Source organism: Peromyscus californicus, unplaced genomic scaffold, assembly GCF_007827085.1.
Source record: "Peromyscus californicus insignis strain IS unplaced genomic scaffold, ASM782708v3 Scaffold_18__1_contigs__length_77618521, whole genome shotgun sequence".
NCBI classification, from domain to species: Eukaryota; Metazoa; Chordata; class Mammalia; order Rodentia; family Cricetidae; genus Peromyscus; species Peromyscus californicus.
Window position 1 is genome coordinate 7,893,573 of NW_026294480.1, and position 19,902 is coordinate 7,913,474.

Consider the following 19,902-nt stretch of genomic DNA (forward strand, 5'->3'; position numbering starts at 1 on the left):
TGTATCTGTGACTCAGGGGACATTGCAGAAGAGAGGGTGGAAAGATTGCAAGAATCAAAAGAGTTGCAGTCTGCTGTGAAGTAGTCTCTACTCAAAATGGCTGCATTAATAAGACCTGAACAGTGGCGATATCCATAGATATGTGAACACAAAAAAAGGAAAAAATTTCATGGGTTCCCATCCCCAGGCAACTAACGACTACTGGGAGATAGAGAATTAGCCTATCCTGGGAATGAGTCCCCTTTCTGGTTATCCAATGCAGACTTGTCAGTCCTGAAACCATACACACACAAACAGCAAAAACAGATTCAGCCGGTTGTATTTATGTAATTGTACATACATATACACACATACGTCTGTGTATATGTAACAATAATAAAAGAAGCTATCAACTTCAGAGTGGGCAAACATGGTGGGTTAGAGGGAGGACCCTAGGAGGGGCTAGAGGAAGGATGGGGATAGAGAGACCTTGAAGTAATTTTATTTCTGTTAAGATATGTTTTGAAAGCACAAAGGTGTTTCATTTAGTCTTTCACATGCCTCAATGAAAGCATCCCTGACTTCTGCCACATCCCAACTGTGTCCTAGCTTTTCTTCTCTCCAAACCCCCATGTGCAGCCTCCGTGACGGCCTTTATCAGCTACTCAGTCATCATCTGGTCACTCACTGAAAGCTGACGTGTTTAAACATTGCACTGCGCTGCACATGCTGAGCATGGCCTCTCTCCTATCTGTTGTCTGCTGGTTTATAGCTTTAGCCAGATGTCTCACAAACAGCCACATCCCACAGGAATGTGACAACACAGACCTGAGCCTTCTTTACCATTCATAATTTTATTTCACACAGCATTAAAGCATTCAATCTTTGGGCCAGGAACCATGCTTTTGTCTGCCTTTACATGTAGGAGTGCTCTCAGCAGCAAGTAAAAGAATGGTCAGCTCATGACTTTATCCCTTAAGATATCCATTGTTTATGGAACAAGGTGTGGAATTGACAGCTGGCTTAGGGCTATCACCAGACAACCAGGCTCTGGACATCTTCCCTCCTTACCACCACAAGCATGATGGTGGATCACCTCATTATCACAAAATAGCTGCCATAATCCTAAGCACCATGTTCCCACAGTTACATGATATGCAAAAGCTGGAAAACTCAGGAGATGCCAGGGTCCCGAGAATGCCTGCATCCTCCCTGTGACGCACATGACCATATTGGCAAACTGTCATGTGTCTCTGGAAGTGGGTTGTCCCTCCATTTCAGACACAAGAATGTGTGTCTCAAAGTGTCCACCAAGGTCCCTTCTCTGGGTCTTTGATATCCCCCTCCCTTGCTAACCTTGTGACAGAGAGGAAAATATAGTAAACTGTCCAAGAACAGAAATGCTATGCCCTTGAGAAAAGCTGTGAGGTAAACCAAGCCCAACAGAGGCTGTCATCTTTTCCCCCATGATATAAAACATGAAGAGTGGGCTGGGAAGGTGACTCAGAGGATAAGAGAATGTGTGGCTCTTGTAGAGTTCCAGTCCCAGCACCCATGTCAGGCAGTTTACAACTGCCTGTAACTTCAGCTCCAGGGACTCCGGCTCCCTCTTCTGGTCCCCATAGGCACCTGCTCTCTCTCTCTCTCTCTCTCTCTCTCTCTCTCTCTCTCTCTCTCTCTCTCTCTCTCTGTGTGTGTCTCTCTCTCACACACATATATAAATAGATTAATAAAGATATAACTTTAATAAAATAAAATCTAAGTGCTTAGAGTGGAAAGGAGAAGCTAGACTTTCAGAAATGGGAAGCTCGGCCGTGGAGAGAAACCTTGATTGGGAATTTAGCTGACTGCCTCAACTTCCCCAGCTGGTTTCTGTAGGCTGTTGTGAGCAGCTGACTTGATCTTCTCTCTCTACCTGTCATTATTAGCTCTTTTACTTGGAAACCTCACAGAGGACACTCTGCTCTGCCTGGAACTCTCCATGGGGTTCTCCAGCTGGCTGCTCTAAAGGCACTTCCTCAGGTAGTTACTGTTAGGGAATTTGAGTGCCTGATTTGGTTCTCTCTCTCTCTCTCTCTCTCTCTCTCTCTCTCTCTCTCTCTCTCTCTCTCTCCCTCTCTCTCCCTCCCTCCCTCTCCCTCTCCATCTCCCTCTCCCTCTCTCCCCCTCCCAGTCCCCCTCCTTCTCATTTCCCCTTCTCCCTTGATTTTCCGTCTGTGGAAAGCACTGATGAACACACTAATGCCCTTCCCCATGTACCTCATGCCATCTGTCATCTCTGCCCCTTTTCCTGACCTTGACCCTTCCTGTCCCTCCTCTTTCCACTCATTCTTCCCCAAATTTTACATCTATACATAAGAAAGTAGCCAGTTTTCAATATGACCCCCTTCTTTCTGATAGTCACATCCTTGAATCAGTGGTGAGCCAGGCCCTGGGACCTACCTCCCCTCCTGGTGATCTCTACTCAGGCCCCTCTCCATCTGACACCATGCAGGAACATCCCAATCCCCTTTATGTGGCCCACGGAACTGGAACTGCATCCTCTGTCAGATCAATGACCGAGTGGACAAGTCCTAGCATATCATTATGGAGGACAAACAGAGAAAAGTCTCAGGTGTAAGTAGTTTTATATCATTATCATGTGAATCGCTATAGACGAGAATAAATGCCTGGTAATTTAGGAGACACAGAAGGATTTTCTGGGCTTCTGGGAAAGCATCCTCCCAACCAAATCATTTCACGCACAGATTTTGCAAACGCATCTTCTGACGGTCATAATTATGCTGCCCCCCCCCCAACACTGTTTTGAATTACTCTGTGCTAACACCAAAATTGTTCCACAGAGAGTCGGATTTCTTTGCCGGAATGCGATGAGGAGAGTGGGATAAGAGACATACTTCACACGCGGCGCCCGTGGCTGGCACAGCTGTATTTTTGAGAAATATATTTCAGTTCTGCTGCTCCTTTTCTTCTGTAATTTAATAACTAAAGTACAAAGCTCATGAAAGCCGGGAATGTGCTAGAAGGTCAGGGAGGGAAAACGCACGTGGTGCAGTTAAGAGCGATGAGGGGGTTAAAATAACAGGGAAACGGGCCATTTACGATCCTTCAGGGGAGTGGCTCACGGCTAAAGACGGAGCCCTGGCTTATGGCCACAAAAAAAGGTGGAACAATTAGCAAGCTCAGTGAACAAAGTCTCTTTGCTCTGCTATTGTAAATGTAATTATTTGCTGAAAACTACTTCATTTAAGGCCAATAGAGTAATATTTTCATCTCAACATCTAAAAGCGATGATGGCCCGCCCCTTCTGCTGTTTGGACGAGGGAACCACACATGGAAGAACTTTTCGCACCCAGCACAGAGCCCTCTCTGCAACACTGGTTATTGCCCACAATATCTTCCTCATGTGCATAAGCAGCTTCATGGCAAAATCCATATCCACAGAGATGCTGGGAATTTGAACAGATCCCCACTGACAGACTGCCTGATTCCCTTCCCGGTGGGGCAGCACTCTGCGGTCTTTGCGTTGTATAGGATCCGTAACTGAGAGGAAGATAATGTCACCATGCTAGGGAATACAGTGATACCCACATCAGTGTGCATGAGAACAAACACAGGGTCCCAGCTGAACTGTTTAATCAGCACTTCAGGGAGAGAGCCTCTGTCTGTGCTGAACACATGCCTCTGATGTTATCTAAGGATCTGATGCTGCAGTGAAGCCCAGAACTCAGAGCCACATCTTGAGCCAAATAGCCTCACCAGCTCCATGATCTTGTCAAGGTCTTGTACCTCCTTGGACCCTAACACTCTGCAAAAATAAGAAAAGTAGTCTTGGAAAACAGACATGGGGATTAATCATGATACATTTAAACATTGATGCAAATGCTTGGTGACCAAACACGATACAAAGTGCTTACAACAGGACATGGTTTATGCCACTCCCCTTAGACTGAGGTTCTGTCTGAACCTTCAAGATGAGAATGGAAGAAACTCCCCTCAGGCTCCCAAGCAAGGAGCTAAGCATATTCGTTTTGACATCCTAAAAGGCTAAATAGCTGATATAGCAAACAGACTCTATGTCAACAGGTAGTATGTGTGCAAATTGCATGTATAACTTTATTTCTATATCTAAATATGTACACATAGATATGATACGTACACATGCACATCCACATTTGTGAATAAAGTTCATCAAAAGAGGCCTGGAAAGAGGTTTAGCAGCTGTTAGAACTTGCTGCTCTTCCAGAGGACTAGAATTCAGTTCCCAGACCCCAAATCAGGCAGCTATGAGCGGCTGAAACCCCATATCGAGGGACTCTGATCCCCTCTTCTGGCCTCAGTAAGTACTGTGCAGCACACACATACAGGCATATTTCTGGAAGTTCATTGAAGGCGGTGGGCTATGACAAGAGTTATCAGCCAATGAAGTGGTTGCTGTAGATTTGCCTTCCATTAAGGGAAGGGATGAAGACAGTTGCCCTCCCTCTCCATCTAAGTAGGAAGGCTCCAGGAAGAGGCACCAGAAAAAAACTAAATTTCATTTGAAAAAGAAGAAACTGGCACTTCCAATGATTAGAACAAAGAGTGAACAAGGAAGGGGGCTCTCTGGGCCAGCTGGAAGAATATCCCCGAGGCTCTGTGAAGTCTGCCCCCTCCTGAAAAATTCTGATTTGTAGGGTTTTCATTTTCTCTCTTGCCAATGGAAATAATTAATAACTTTTATTTTTCCTAATTTAACTGTCTGGTGTTAAAGAGTACCTATACTGCATTCTGAATGTGAGACATTTGCTGGGGCAGTGCAGTATAAATCCTGGGGAGAAAGGACCCATGAGGGAGGGAAAATGAGACAGAATGTGTAGTAGCATGTGCCACACAGGGCAGCTGACCGCAGTGAGAGGTCCCGGCAAGGGGCTTATGAAATATACACCAAAAACATGAGCAGGAAGAAAACAGCAAAAGACCCTCTACATTGTACTCAGATTTGCAGAGGCTTGCGGACAACCTCAAAGCAGCTCCAATGTAAGGGCCAATTCTAGGGACCAGCAACATGTAGAGTGGACCAGTGGGCAGTGGGTGCATCGGGCATACTGAATTATGATTTCTCCACCAATACCTCTTCTCAACCCCTGATGCAGAGAGCTGGGAAAAGACATGGGACTCTGAGCTATGAGGCAGCAGCTTCGAACTGATATGAGACTGAAGTGCTGGGTCTGGCTTTTCTCTCAGTCACTGGCTTTGGTGGTAGATCTCCTCTACCCAAGAGCATCAAGAAGGCTTTCAGACCAGTCTGAAATGTGCTCAGTGATCATGAAAGAAAAATCAACAGAACAAGACTGAAAATATAAACTGAAGAAGATAAAACAGCCATTTCTGGTTCATGTACTGTGAGGGTGAGTGTTTGTTAATGTGACAGAGTCTAGAATCACCCAGGAGATGGACCTCCAGGCATGCCTGTGTATGATGGTCTTGATTGTTTTGGTGGGAAGACCCACTGTGGGTGGCACCATTCCCAGGCTGGGATCCTGGACTGTGTATTCATTTGCTTCCTGTTCCCAGTTGTGGAAGTAACACGACCTGCTGATTTGACTTCCCCACCATGGTGGACTGTACCCCTGAAATGTGAGCTGAAATAAACCCTTGTCTCCTTAAGTTGCTCTTGTCGGAGTGTTTCAAGCATAGCAACGTGAAGAGTAACTAAGATTTATACTTTTGAGTTCAGAGGCCACAACAAACCAGCCATGGGTGTCTCCACTAACACACACGTTTCACACTCAAGACACGAGGAAGTTGGATGTAGTGGCCTGTCCAGCAACTCCCTACCCTCTATTTGCTGCTGTCTTGCTCACCTCAACACAAACTACTTAGATATCCCAAATCTTATATCGACAGGACGAAACCCCTAGGAAGACAATCAAATCAATTCCGATTTCCACCAAGCTGTTGCTTATGAGTTTTGCCCAAGTTACTTCCCTCTATAATCATTCAAACATAGATAGAATCAGTGGAATTCCTTTCTGGGGTGGTATAGAAATTCTCTATTAACTGAAAGTGTGCTTTCCCCTGACTGTAGTCTGTGATCATGCAAAAAATCTTTCTCCAAAGGAGAAAATATGACAACTTTTCATTTAAAATATAGATCTAGATTTTATTTCTTAAATATTTTATTAAAAATTTTTCATACAATATCTTTTGGTCATAGTCTTTCCTTTCTCACAACTTCTTCCAGATTGTCCCTACCTCCACCTCCCTAGGCAACCAATTTTTCTCAAAAGTCAACCTTGTAAAAATCTGGTCTCCTGTCTTCAGAACATGACAAATGATAATGAGCTGGTTTGAGCTTCAGTCTTCACCCCTCAAAAGCAAAATTCCACAAAGTCAGAAGGGAAAATGGAGAAAGCCACGCAGGACTCCTGCCTTTAGTAGGAACAGATGATGGAGAACACTGTGACCTTCATACCTCTTAAAAGTAGAGAGGAAAAGGCAGCAAATCCAGCAGAGCAGAGTGCAGGCTGCCAGAGCAGAGCATGAAAACAGAGAAAATTCACAGAAAGGATCAGAGAGGCCAGAGGGTGGGAGAGATGCACAGACAGAATCACCAAAGCAGGAGGAAATAACATGACACAAGCCAGTGGCAGAGATTCAGCACCCACTGTGGGAAGGCACTGGAAATGAGGTGGGGCCAGAAGATACTCCTATAATGTCTATAGCAGAGCCCAGGCATTCCAGTCTGTGGGTGCTCATCTTACACAAAACAGGATGATGTTTGCAAACTTTAAATCATCTTTCCATTATTCACAATAGTTAATACAATGTAAATGTGATATGCACATAGTACTTGTCACTCTTGAATGACAAGAACATGCTCAGACGTGACAAGTGAGCAAGTGTGTATGTGGCACTTCTTTCTGAGTATCATTGATCCAGGTTAGATTGAATACATGGATGTGGAACCCGCAGATGGAGCGCCTGACAGCATGAACAGATGCACTGCCCTGTGAAGATGAGCAGTGATGGAAAGGAGGGCACAAAGAATCAAAATGAGGATCACGCAGAAACACAAAGAGAGACTGGAAGTCGGGAGTGCAAACCTTTAATCCCAGCACTCAGGAGGCAGAGGCAGGCAGATCTCTGTGAGTCGGAGGCCAGCCTGGGCTATACAGAGAGTCCCAGGCCGTGGAGGAATGCACAGCGAGACCTGGGACTAGATGCAGTGCTCTCACTTTGGACAATGTCTCCTGTCATCAAACTGCCAGATCCTCCAAGGTCAATTTACAAGTGTAACGCAGCCCAGACCAAAATTCCAGGAAGACAATAGACAACTTAGAAGTCATCTCATACAGATAGCTGGGAAAACATTCATGAGAGCTGTGGGGAGGTAGATTCTGGCTCACCAAACACTGAAGCAGGAAGCATGATACCAATCCTGCACAATTAGGCCAGAGCGGTGCTAGTGCATGAATGAAGGGCATCAAAGGACCAGAGTAAAATTTCAAGGAAGATGGAGATGGAGGAAGTTTCATCCTGGAAAAACATAAAATGATGTAAAGATCTATTTCTCAACTGTCTTCAAAGTGATCTCCAAATGGATCAGAGATATAAATTCAAAAGCAAGCAGCTGCAAAATCCAGAAACACAGAAGGAAGGAATGCAGGTGACTTGTACAATAATCAGAGTACAAAGCTACCTCCAACTCACCATAGCACACACTGAAAAAAGACACGGATACATTCAAGATTAGGAATTCATTTTTTAAAATTTCATGTATCAAAACTGGCAGAATGGACAAAACTATTTGCAATATATATCACAAATAAGAGGCTATATCACTAATGTATAAGGAACTTTTTCAAACCAAGAATCAATATATCAAAAGTTCTACAGATAAATAGACAAAGGTGTGGAAGGAAAATTCATAAAAGAAGTATGTAAAAGTAAAAGGCACATATGAAAGATGTTTAATTTCACTCACAGCAAGAGAAGTATTTATTAACCACACCCTGATGTGTTTTATCTGCATCAGGCTGTCAAGAATGCAGAGCCTGGTTTCAGGACTCGGGAGTGGGCATCCCTCTATACTATGAGGTGAGGGCAAGGCGGCACAATGCCAAAAGGCAGCTTAGCAACATCCCGTAACTGTACAGGAAGCACAGCAATCTACCCATCCCCCAAAATATAGTGGAGTCAAAACTCACACACAAGGTGTTTTGTTATGTCCCCATCTATAATTTCATGCCATGAGGAGGTACTACAACACAAGAGACATCAGTTAGGCACACTGTGCTACATTTATGCAATGGGGTACTGGGTACCCCATAAAAAGTGACCAGCAGACTATCTATAAACCAGTAAGGAGAGGCTTTACAGTTGTTTCTGAGTCTACAGAACATCTGAGTGAAAAGTGGTACACATAATATATCATCTTTTGCACAAAGAAAGAAAATAAAAGATGTGTTGATATTCTTGTAAGTAGACACTGGGTAGCTCAAAGCTCATTTCCTACAAAGTTTGAAAGAGTCGGGATAGACATGTTGGAGAAATGACTGATTCCAGGTAAGGAGCAGAGCAGGGACACAGGGAACCAAAATATTTCATCAAGTCCAAAACAAGCTGAACATGCTGGAGTAACACGGACAGTTGAAAAACAGACAGACAGACAGATGGATGGGAGGAAGGAAGGATTGAGTATATTATATATATTAGTGAATATTATCTCACTGAAAATGGCATCATGAGTATAATCCATAAACGAGTGAATGGGGGAAGGGTGCTCCTGTTTGCTCTTACTGAGGGCTGACTAGCAAAGGAATCGGTTGGGCAAAAGAATTACCATTTTGCAGCTATTAAGGTAGAGATAGGATCAGGCAAAAAGCACAGGATGATTGATTATCGTTGCGATCGACTGTGTGGAATACTGATCACGAGCAGACTATCTGTGCAAGCTCAAGGCATCTCCTGCAAATTCTATACAGCCAACAACAGTACTTGATGGAGGAACAGGGAATCATGCAGCCTTCAACCAGGTGATCAGAATAAATACCACCCATGTAAAAACATTTGATGTGTATGTTGTGAGTATGTGGATGTGTGCCCCATGCTTCTCTGATTCAGTGAGATTTCTACAAGCCTTTATCATGCGTGGATGGGTGCCAGCACTTGGTCCTTTGGGTGTCTGACTTTGTAGTTCTAGTCTAGCAAGAGGGCTCAATGGGGAGACGTACTTGTCCAAGGACCTGATGACCTGAGTTTGACCCCCAGATCCTACCATGTGGCAGAAGAGAACTGACTCTCAGCAGCTGTCCTTTGACCAAAGCAAACCACCTAGTCAACCTCACAGGGTTGACTGTCCAGGGACAGGGAAAGATACTCTCTAGTTGGAAGGCCCTCAAACTTTACGAGAATGAGTATGGCTGCAGGGTTCAAGTGTCTTAAGCCCCATTATAGAAACTTACTCTGATAAATGTGGTGATATATTGTATACCCCAATAATGCTTGCCTGGGGATCAGAAGACAAGGCCAGCCACTATATTAAACATAGAGGTCAGGCAGTGGTAGCACACTCCTTTAATCCTAGCATTCAGGAGGCAGAGACCCATCCAGATCTCTGTGAGTTCAAGGCAACAATGGGAATAGAGCCAGGCATGGTAGTACATGCCTTTAATCCCAGCACTAGGAAGGAAGAAAGATGGCAGGGCACAGAAAGGTATATAAGGCGTGAGTAAACAGGAAGTCTCTTGAGGCTGAGAATTTCATAGAGGTAAGAACGTGGCTGACTTGTTCTGTTTCTCTGATCTTTCAGCTTTCACCCTAATATCTGGCTCCAGGTTTTTTTTAATTAATAAGACTGTTTAGCAATTTGTGTTACAGATAAATATAATCAGATACAGTAATCCATATTTGACTCCTAGAGAGAAGGAAGCTGGAAGAGACACACACAGGGAGGCTTCTGCACTCTGCACAGATGCCCTCACTGCCTTGGGACTGCCCCTGAAAGGCAGTCATCACCAGAGATGACCTTCCACCTTGGGTCCCTAGAAGTGTGATTCAGAATACGCCTCTCTTTATGAAGTTTCACCTGTTTAGGAATTACCTTAGACTGATGCAAAACAAGCCATAACCATAAGCTTCCGCATCTAGGTTGGCCAAGAATTGTCTTCCTTCTTCCCGTCATCCAGACTACTTTGTGTCACTCTGATCTTTGTACAACCACCTTGGTCAACTACAGAAAAACACCTTGTGGTGTTTAGAATCTCGAAGCTCTTGACCAAGCTTAATCACAGCTTACATGGATGCTAAGGCTGAATAATTGGTGCTTAGAATATGCCCAGCATCATCACTCCAGACGGAGCCCTAGACAGGTGGTATCTACTTCTTTGCCTGTACCTTGTCACAGAGGTGGTCCTTCAGGCTGTGAAAATGCCAGACACAGTGGTCGGCCCCCAGGAAACTTCTAATGCTTGACAACCTCCTCCACCACACACACATACCTCGAAGACTGCCCTATTTCTAGGTGGGAAGTTGCTTCTGAAGCAGATGGGCAGAGTGGAGATGGCATGGAGGTCAGCGGGAACATATCAGTATTTCTTTGGTCTTTTGGTCCTGGGGGAAGCTCTTACACAAGATACAAGGATAGAGGAAGGAGAACAGAGAATCACCATGTGACAGAGCAGGAGGCATGTCTCTCAGCCTTTGACCTACAGGGAGGTGGCTAAGAACTGTACCCATCCCTCTGCAGAGGGTTTTTGAAGAAGGAAGGAATCAGGGAGAAACAGCTCTTAAAACCCCACAAAGCCCAAAGCCTTTTGAAATGAAACCCTGACTTCACGTGTATCTTCCTTTTGGCACCTTTGACCCAGATTCAAAGTTGTTGTCTACTGCTATCTATATACAGTTGTCTGTATATAAGGTTGTCTGGTGTGTCAGGTGACCCTTCTTCTGGCTCTGTTTTTATTTTAGCTGCCTCATTCTTACTTTGACTTCTTTAAACATTTTTATTATGTTAAAATGGTATAAATTTTCAACATTTGCCGTTTCCTTCATCAATGCGATGGAATATAAATTACTTAATAGGCTAAGAGAAACTTTCACACCTTTTGTTTTTCCAAAAGGTGGGTAGGGAGGGGGGAATCTGTTTTAAAATCTACTCCACCATGCATGGGCTCTGAATGTAGACTTTGAATTGGCCTTAAGCAAACTCATCAAGAAGAGAAAGCATGTTCTGCCAAGGCTGAGACAAATTTTATCTTCATATCGAATGCAGGTGATACCTGAGGAGTCTCTGATGCACAGAGGTCAATTTCACAAAGCACCAAGCTTCACCAAATTAGATACCTGAGGAGTCTCTGATGCACAGAGGTCAATTTCACAAAGCACCAAGCCGATCACCCACACTTAGGGAAGTGCTCTCCCCAGGGTGCCCACCTCACCCTGAGCAGCAGGGTCTGCTGGGTGCTGCAGGGGTAGGAGTCTACTCCCAAGCCCAAAACAAGTATGGAGACATCAGAGACCACGTGGCATCATTCTGAATGGAACTCATGCCCTCTTTCTATTCTCTTTACAGCCCCAAGCCAGAGATCTGACAATCTGGATTTATGCACTCCATTTTGAGACGAAAATAGGTAGAACCTGGAGAAGCAAGACTCCTAGGTACTGCCCAGGAGGGAAACAGAGCAATAGGCTCTTAGGGTTTGCCCTGATGCAAGTGGCAACAGTCCAACATGTGCCTAAAGCCTATCCAGGGACTCCCTTCTTGATTAATGTAAGGGAAAACCCAGAATCCACTAGCTACAGAGGACCTCTGTGCCTCTACCTTCTCCAACCCTAAAGTTTCAAATCCATTTATTAAAATGCATACTCACAAGTAAAGCAAGGGTGGACCCAGGTCTTGCTAACCCATAGACCAGCCAGTCAACATGTGCTCAGCAGGTGATAGTCATTGAAGACCACAAAACAAAGGTCTATAAAAAATACACTCATCCTCATCCCAACCCATTAGAATAGGGGGCCATGGTGCCTATGGTAGTTTGAATGAGATATACCCTAGTAGTTTTGGGCATTTGATCCCCAGTTGGTGGCTGTTTGGGGAAGGTGTGGCTTACTGGAGGATATATGTCACTGTCTACAGGCTTTGAGGTTTCAAAACCCATATGCCACCTTCAGTTTGTTCTCGCTGTGTCTTGTGGGACCTCGGCTGCTCCAGCCAACACCACCTGCCACCTGCCACCTGCCCTCTACTATAACTCTCTGGAACTAAGGCCTAAGTTAATTCTTCCTTCTGCAAGTTGCCTTGGACATGATGTTTTATGACAGCAACAGAAACATATTAAATACAGTGTTTGACATCATAGACTGTCACTTGGAATGATGCTTTATCCCAGGGGTGGAACCAATGGGTCAAACAGTCTGACTTCTTCACAATGACAGAGCCTTCTTCCAACAGCTGGTTAGAAGAGCTACACACCTTAGACTACACCTTGCACTTGCTTTGCCCCATTCCCAAGGTGTCTACTGTAGCTTCCTGACTTCTAACCAGCTTGGCAAAAATCATTCCTGCCTTTCTGACCACCATCAATGCAGTTCTCTATTCTAACCCCTGTCCTCCCTAGACAACCCTTTAGTGGCACACTATCTTTGCCCTTCATGCCTAAGATACTGTCTGGCAATTGTGGAGAAGCCTCTAGAAATCTGAAAGTGACACACAGTAGTGCTGTGGGATGGTCTATATGTCAAATGTGTTGCTGATTGGTCAATAAATAAATCACTGATTGGCCAGTGGCCAGGCAGGAAGTATAGGTGGGACTAACAGAGAGGAGAATTGAGAGAACAGAAAGGCAGAAGGAAGACACTGCCAGCCGCTGCCATGACAAGCCGCATGTGAAGATGCCGGTAAGCCACGAGCCACGTGGCAAGGTATAGATTTATAGAAATGGATTAATTTAAGCTGTAAGAACAGTTAGCAAGAAGCCTGCCACGGCCATACAGTTTGTAAGCAATATAAGTCTCTGTGTTTACTTGGTTGGGTCTGAGAGGCTGTGGGACTGGCGGGTGTCAGAGATTTGTCCTGACTGTGGGCCAGGCAGGAAAACTCTAGCTACACACAGTCCTTTATGAACTTTAACAGAGCAGTCAGGTTAGAGACGTCCCTTGTAAAACTGAAGACAGTGCTTGGAAGCTGGGCACATGCATTTCCTTCCACGTTATTTTGCCATCTATCTTTGCCTAGGAATTGTGTTAAAAGGTTAGTGATTAATGTTCGGCTGCATCTTAGTTCAAAGCCACACTTACACTTTGATCCTAAGGACACATTTGATGGAAAGAGGAGAACACTTGCCAATAAATGGGTCAATTCCATGACCAGGCTGCTGTTCAAGTTACAGTCTATTGACTATTAAGCTTTCTCCTTTCTTTTCACTTCTTTTCATGGTGATACCCACAGAGAGTTTTTATAGTTTTGTGTAATATAGCTGTATCAAATGCTTGAATGATGGATAGGCAGATAAAAGAAGAAAGAATTTGGAAATTCTAGGAAAGGAAATTGAGAGTTTATAAATACGTGTGTACCAGCACTCTAAATAACAAACAGGAGAGACGACTGCCATCCAACACTTACCTTCAGCTGTTGACACTGTAAAAGATCTAAGGGTGGTTTTAACGCACATGGATTCCACATGTCCTTGTGAGCTTGAAGAGGAAGCTCAGAGGAAAATCACACCCCAGCTCCTTTCTTCACACGGTTTGGTTGGTTCACTGTTGACATCTCTTTGAACCTCATAGTGAAATTGGCAGGTAAACTCAGGAAAGATGTTTAAACCTTGGCTTTGAGTACATGGAAATCAAGACATAAATCTATCCTCACATGATGGTCATTGGGGAATATGGAGAACATGGTCACAACTGTGTTTTACACATGCTTACCATGCAGCAAAGAAAGGCAAGTGCATCTCACCTGTGCAGGAAACCCACCGTGGCTGCAGGACCCCAACCTCCAGGAGGGACTCTGGTGGCCTAAGTGTGTTCCCTGAGTGTCATAACGCAGTGAGGCTGCTCGGCAGCAGCACAGTCTCCTGTCCCTTGGGTGCATAGTGTTCTTTTTGTTTTTAAATCCTCAAGAGAGTAGGTTCCAGATGTTTGTGTGGTGTTACAGGTGACACATGGAGAATCTAGAGCCCATTCCCACTGCATTTTCCACAGACTTTGCCCGTGGAGCAAACCTGTCCTTTTCACCAACTTTCACTCTACTCCTAGGCAGCTGACTCATTGCCTGTTGACTTTCTGATTCTTTATCTTAGACAATTCCACGCCTTCCCCATGACCGTTTCATTCAAACCTTTGTTAGTTCTCAACAACTCTCACAAATTTCTCTGTTTCCCTGCTGTCCATGCCATCTTTTTAAAATTACTTTTTATATTTTGAAATTATAATATAATTTATATATTATATGTAGATTCTTGTCTGAATCCGTATTGAATCTATATAGCTTAATAGCCAATACATTGCAACTCAAACAGCAGCCTGGTCAATGAATTGACCCATTTATTGGCAAGTATTCTTCTCCTTTCAGTCAAATGTATCCTGAGGATGAAAGGGTAAGTGTGGCTTTGAACTAGGAAATTTGAAATTATAATATATATATATGTACATATATATGTGTGTTGTATAATACATATGTAACATAATGAAACTATAATATAATCATATCATACCCCTTCCCTTTTCTCCATCCATCTCCTCACATTCACCTCTCTTTGTTCTCTTTCAAATCCATGGCCTCTTTTCCTTTACTCGTTGTCACACACACACACACACACACACACAACCAAATCAACCTGCTTACTCCATACAATATTATCTACATGCATTTGATCCCAGGGATGACCACTTATTATTGGATAACCAATAGAGGCAGGGCAGGTTCTTCTCTGGGGAAGACAATTTCTCACACTCTCAGCATTCCTCAGTTTAGATAAATGTAGTTCTCACCCTTTATCAAAGAAACTTCTCTTTGTAAAAGATGGATACCATTACAGAATACCACAACCAACAAAAATGCAGAACATCAGAGACTGCGTAGTGCCCAGTCCCAGCTGATCAATCTATGACACCATTCCTGCACCTATCCTGCACCAGGAGTCACTGCAGAAGAGGAGGCAGAACAATTCTAAGAGACAGAGGAACAGGAAGTTTGCTGTGAAATTACATCTCCTAGAAATGCCAGAGAGGCTACACCCATCTTCATCTGGCCCACACTGAAGCCAGACTCAACAGAGAGCAAAGATTGGATTGTGGCTTTCCCTCCTCAGTGCTGGCCCTCCTCATGTCACTCATTGCCCTGCAGGTGGAGATTGATAAAACATACATGGTCCACAAGCCTCCAACTCCCAGGGCCTGCCATACAAATGCCAGCCTCATCATCATCGTCTCAGCCTTCTCTCTGCATTTCTGCCATGCTGGCTGTCCTTCTGTGCTTTGAACATGCTATCCTCTCTGCACCAAGAATTGTTAAACTTCCAGATCCCTTTTTTCTGGATTGCACCTTCCTTCAAACACTCTTTCCTAAATAAATGCTATTTGTCTTTTGAATCTGGTCAAGTTACTTTTCCTCAAGAGAGTGATTGCTGACCCCTGAAAAAACTGTCCCTTTGTATATTCCATATGTGTCTCTTCACAGCACTAAAATGATGCACTTTTTTACCTTACTTGTATTAATTTCATGGGTTGGCAATCCTCTCCCAGACCAGAAGCTTCTGGTGAACAGTGCCTATTTGGTTTTATAAACCTCAGTAACCTTTACCTTCAGCTATTGACCTTTGGTGTGCATATTTTTGTTCATCTCTAAGGCAATGGTTAACACTGTGACAGGCTATAGACCACCTAGGTAAGGCTCCTGCTCTCAGTGATTTGCATTTAGTGCAGGAGACAGGTAAAAAGACACACTGATTAAAGACTATGATGCTTAGAAGTGAGGGAATGCTGTAACAGGAGTGTGGGGAGATACTTTGAGTAGTGGGCAATGATTTCATGTGAAAGTAGAGGTGGAACAGATGAGAAATGAGACACTAAAAGCAGTAACAGGGGAGGCTTGGGGGCAAGGACAATGGGGCCTTTAGGGAGCTGTCCACAAGGCCAGTGCCCCAAAGCACTGAAGAAACAGATTTGTGAGATGGGTATAAAGATCACCAAGACCAGAATGTGAAGGAAGAGCTTGTATGCTATTCTGAATGCAATAAGGAGCCATTGACGGGACTTAAAAGCAGTATCATACTTGATTTATAGTTTCTAAGACCCTATAGGCATTATAGAAAATGAGTGTGAGCACATGAGGTAAAAATTGCAGAGGAGATTGGTAAGAGGGCAGAACCCTGGAAAGAGGCTGAGGTCAGAAGGACAGGTTTCCAAGGCAACGCCAGAAGGCTGGAATATTATGGGAATTCCATCCGTTTAGCCAATGGTATTAGGATGACTAACCCTATGGGAATGGTCTTCTCTGGGTATGTGACCCGATCAGAAGTGAGGACGAGGGTCACATGCTCTCTTGGACAGACAGAGAAGCCTCCATTTACACTGGGATGCTGTCAAATATTATTGATCTAATAGCAGGGTAGATGGTGACAGGTTAGATGGTTGGATGGATGGCTGCTTGGATGTGGGAGAATTTATTTTTTCTATCAAAGATAGCTAACCTGCCAAGGTCCGATATCCCACAAATGCCCCACTCCTTGTAAAACTTTTATGCAAAGGAATTCATAATTTTAATCTCATCTTATAAAATTTTTACGTGGCTTTTTTAATCTCTCCCACCAGGCAAAACTTTTGTTTATGTAAAGGCCCCACTGCATTCTGGGAACCCATTGGCCTAGAACAGCTGACCCCTTCTCTTTTAACCCTTTCTTTCCTCTACGCTGATTCTTTAGAAACTAGCCAAGCATGAAAGACTGTGAGTTTAAACCCCACCAGTGAGGAAAAGACACAGTGACCACTTGCTTTAGAATATAACCTAAGTGGACTTTCTGTCCTAGTGTGCTTGTTAGCCTGGGTGGGTTGTGGTGCATTTCTTTTTCTAACTAGAAATTGCCTTGCCCAAGTTACTCTTATGTTGTTCCTGTGTTTCTTTGTGTGACACCAGGAATATTTGTTTTCGGTGAATGGATGGATGGATGGATGGATGGATGGATGGATGGATGGATGGATGGATGGGTGGGTGGGTGGATGGATGGATGGATGGATGGATGGGTGGGTGGATAGATGGATGGATGGATGGGTGGATGGGTGGATGGGTGGGTGGGTGGATAGATGGATGGATGGATGGATGGATGGATGGATGGATGGATGGATGGATGGATGGGTGAATGGATGGATGGATGGATGGATGGATGGATGGATGGATGGATGGATGATGGATGGGTGGATGGATAGATGGATGGATGGATGGGTGGATGGGTGGGTGGGTGAATGGTTGGATCGATAGATGGATGGATGGATGGATGGATGGATGGATGGATGGATGGATGGACAGATGAATGGACAAATTTGTAAAAGTAAACACGACAAAGAATGAGTTCTCAGGGTATGGCATATGCTTTAGGTATATTGTTTCCTGGATCAGTCAAGGGTTCTCTGCAGGTGGAAACAGAACCAATGAAGTACATATGTAGAGATCTATCAATAAAGTATTCATGCAGAGAGAGCTATGTCAAAGGAAGCAGCTTTCGTTGTTGAAGGGTAAGCCAGATGACTGCGAACTGACAGGAGTGATGTTAGAGCCAAATATTTTCTCCCACAGGATACTTTATTGTTGTGTTGCTGTTGGTTTTCCCCTTTGAAAGTCTTCAACTGATTGGAAGAGGCCCACCCGCATCACCGAGGGAAATCTTTCCCTGTGGTCAATGGTTTTAAGACAGTAACTGTGTCATCAAACACCTTCCTAGTAGCTCCTAGATTACTGTCTCACCACAGAGCCAGATACTATGACTGGCCAAGACGACACATGAAAATTACATCACAACTCCAAACAACTGTTTGATTGCGATAATAAAATATTCTGACAAAGCCCACTGAAAGGGAAAGGGGTTTTATCTCCGAGGTCAAGGCATGTCCCTCCTGGGTGATGGGGAAATGAGTGCAGCCGGAGCCTGAAGCAGCGTCAGGTTATGTCCAGACTCAGAAAATGGGAGCAATGGTACATCTGCTGCTTCGTTCACTTTCCTCCCAGGCTTGCCCCCATTATAAAGGGTCTCCCCGCATCAATGAACAAAACCCAGGTAATCCCCCTCGAGCATGGCGGAGGCTCTTCTCACTGGTGACAATTAACAGACCATCAAAGCAATCTTAAGATTTAACCATGTAACTCAGGAGCACACAAAGTACAGTCCATGTACCAAATCCTGTCCATGGCCTCCTCCTGAGAACAAACCTTGGCATGCCTGCTCCTTGTGCTCTATCTCTAACTGCTTTTGTGTGACAACTTCAGGGATCAGTATTGATGGCAGAAACTGAATGGGACGTGAGGCATAGAATGTTTTTTTTCCTGGTCCCTTGTAGAGACTCTGCTGAGCCCTGGGCTCACTTCCCCTTCTTGGAGCTACTCAAGCAAGGTAACTGCTGCCACTCTAAGGAAAAGCCTTGGGATTCAGATAGTCAGCCTGTCTGAGCTGGGAAGGAGTTGGGGAGATATTAAAAGAATGAAAGATGGCAAGAGGTGCCACCGAGGCAAAGCAGCACAAGGCAGCTGCACTTGGCCTCAAAGCAGCTGACGTTCTGGCGTTAGACAACTGTGACCCCATTGCTCAACAATGGAAGCCTGGGGATTCCAGAACATAAACCCGGCCTAATAAATCTCAACAGAGCACCCAGCAACTTGTACGTGTGAGGAGGTAATGCCAAGATGGCAAAACACAGCCACATCGTGAGTAGTGACAGGCTTGAGGTGTCACTCAATTTCTAAGCAGTTTATTATCACTTCCAAGATGGAGAAAAGTAAATCCTGAAAGTTTCCAATTCTTTCTGACTAGAGCATATTAAAAAAGTCTATATGTTAATGAAGTATTTTCCTATATAATTACTTCTGCATTTTGTCCGTCACTTGGTATCTGGGAATAGTTTGTCTTATCAATGGAAAACTACCACCTCCTTTCTCTTCTAGAATAAACTGCCAAAATAAATGGCCTCTGATGTCTCAATTCCTTAACCTACATCTGAGCCCAAATAATATTTGAAAATCAGCTCTGAGAAGGACTGAAAGGAAAATTCCTAGAATTTTAATAATATTTTGTGAGATTTATTTTTGCTTTTAACATGTAAGAAATTCATAATAAAACAATATTTGCAAAATTTTTTTAAAAATAAAAAGACAGCAAGACAGCAATTCTCTTCCTTGAGAAGACTATATCCATCCTTCTTGGCTGCATACACAATTGTCATTTTCCTAAGCTCCTGTCCTCCTCCTTTGTCTCTGCTTCTACCTGTCTCTGTCTGAGTCACTCTCTCTCTCTCTCTCTCTCTCTCTCTCTCTCTCTCTCTCTCTCTCTCTCTCTCTCTCACACACACACACACACACACACACACACATCTATCTGTATCAAAACCTTTTCTTAATAAACTCCAACTTGACTTCACAGAACAACAGAGAAGGCAAGCATTTCTTCAGATACAAGCAGTTATGGTGAGTTCCCCAGCAGATATTGTAGCCTCGGTACATACCAAGTTCCATGTTGAGTGTTCAGCATACAAAATCCCAATAATCTCTGAAGAGATCTCCAAATGTGCACATGTTTTTGATGTTTGGGGTTTGGGGTTTCCAGATGATAAATCAAGACAACTTAGCTCTTAGGACATACTCACCCAACTCCACAGCGCCTACCCTTAGTAACTAGGAATCCATAGCACTAACTGTAAGAAAGTAGAAATTGATACTCTAAAATAACAAATTAT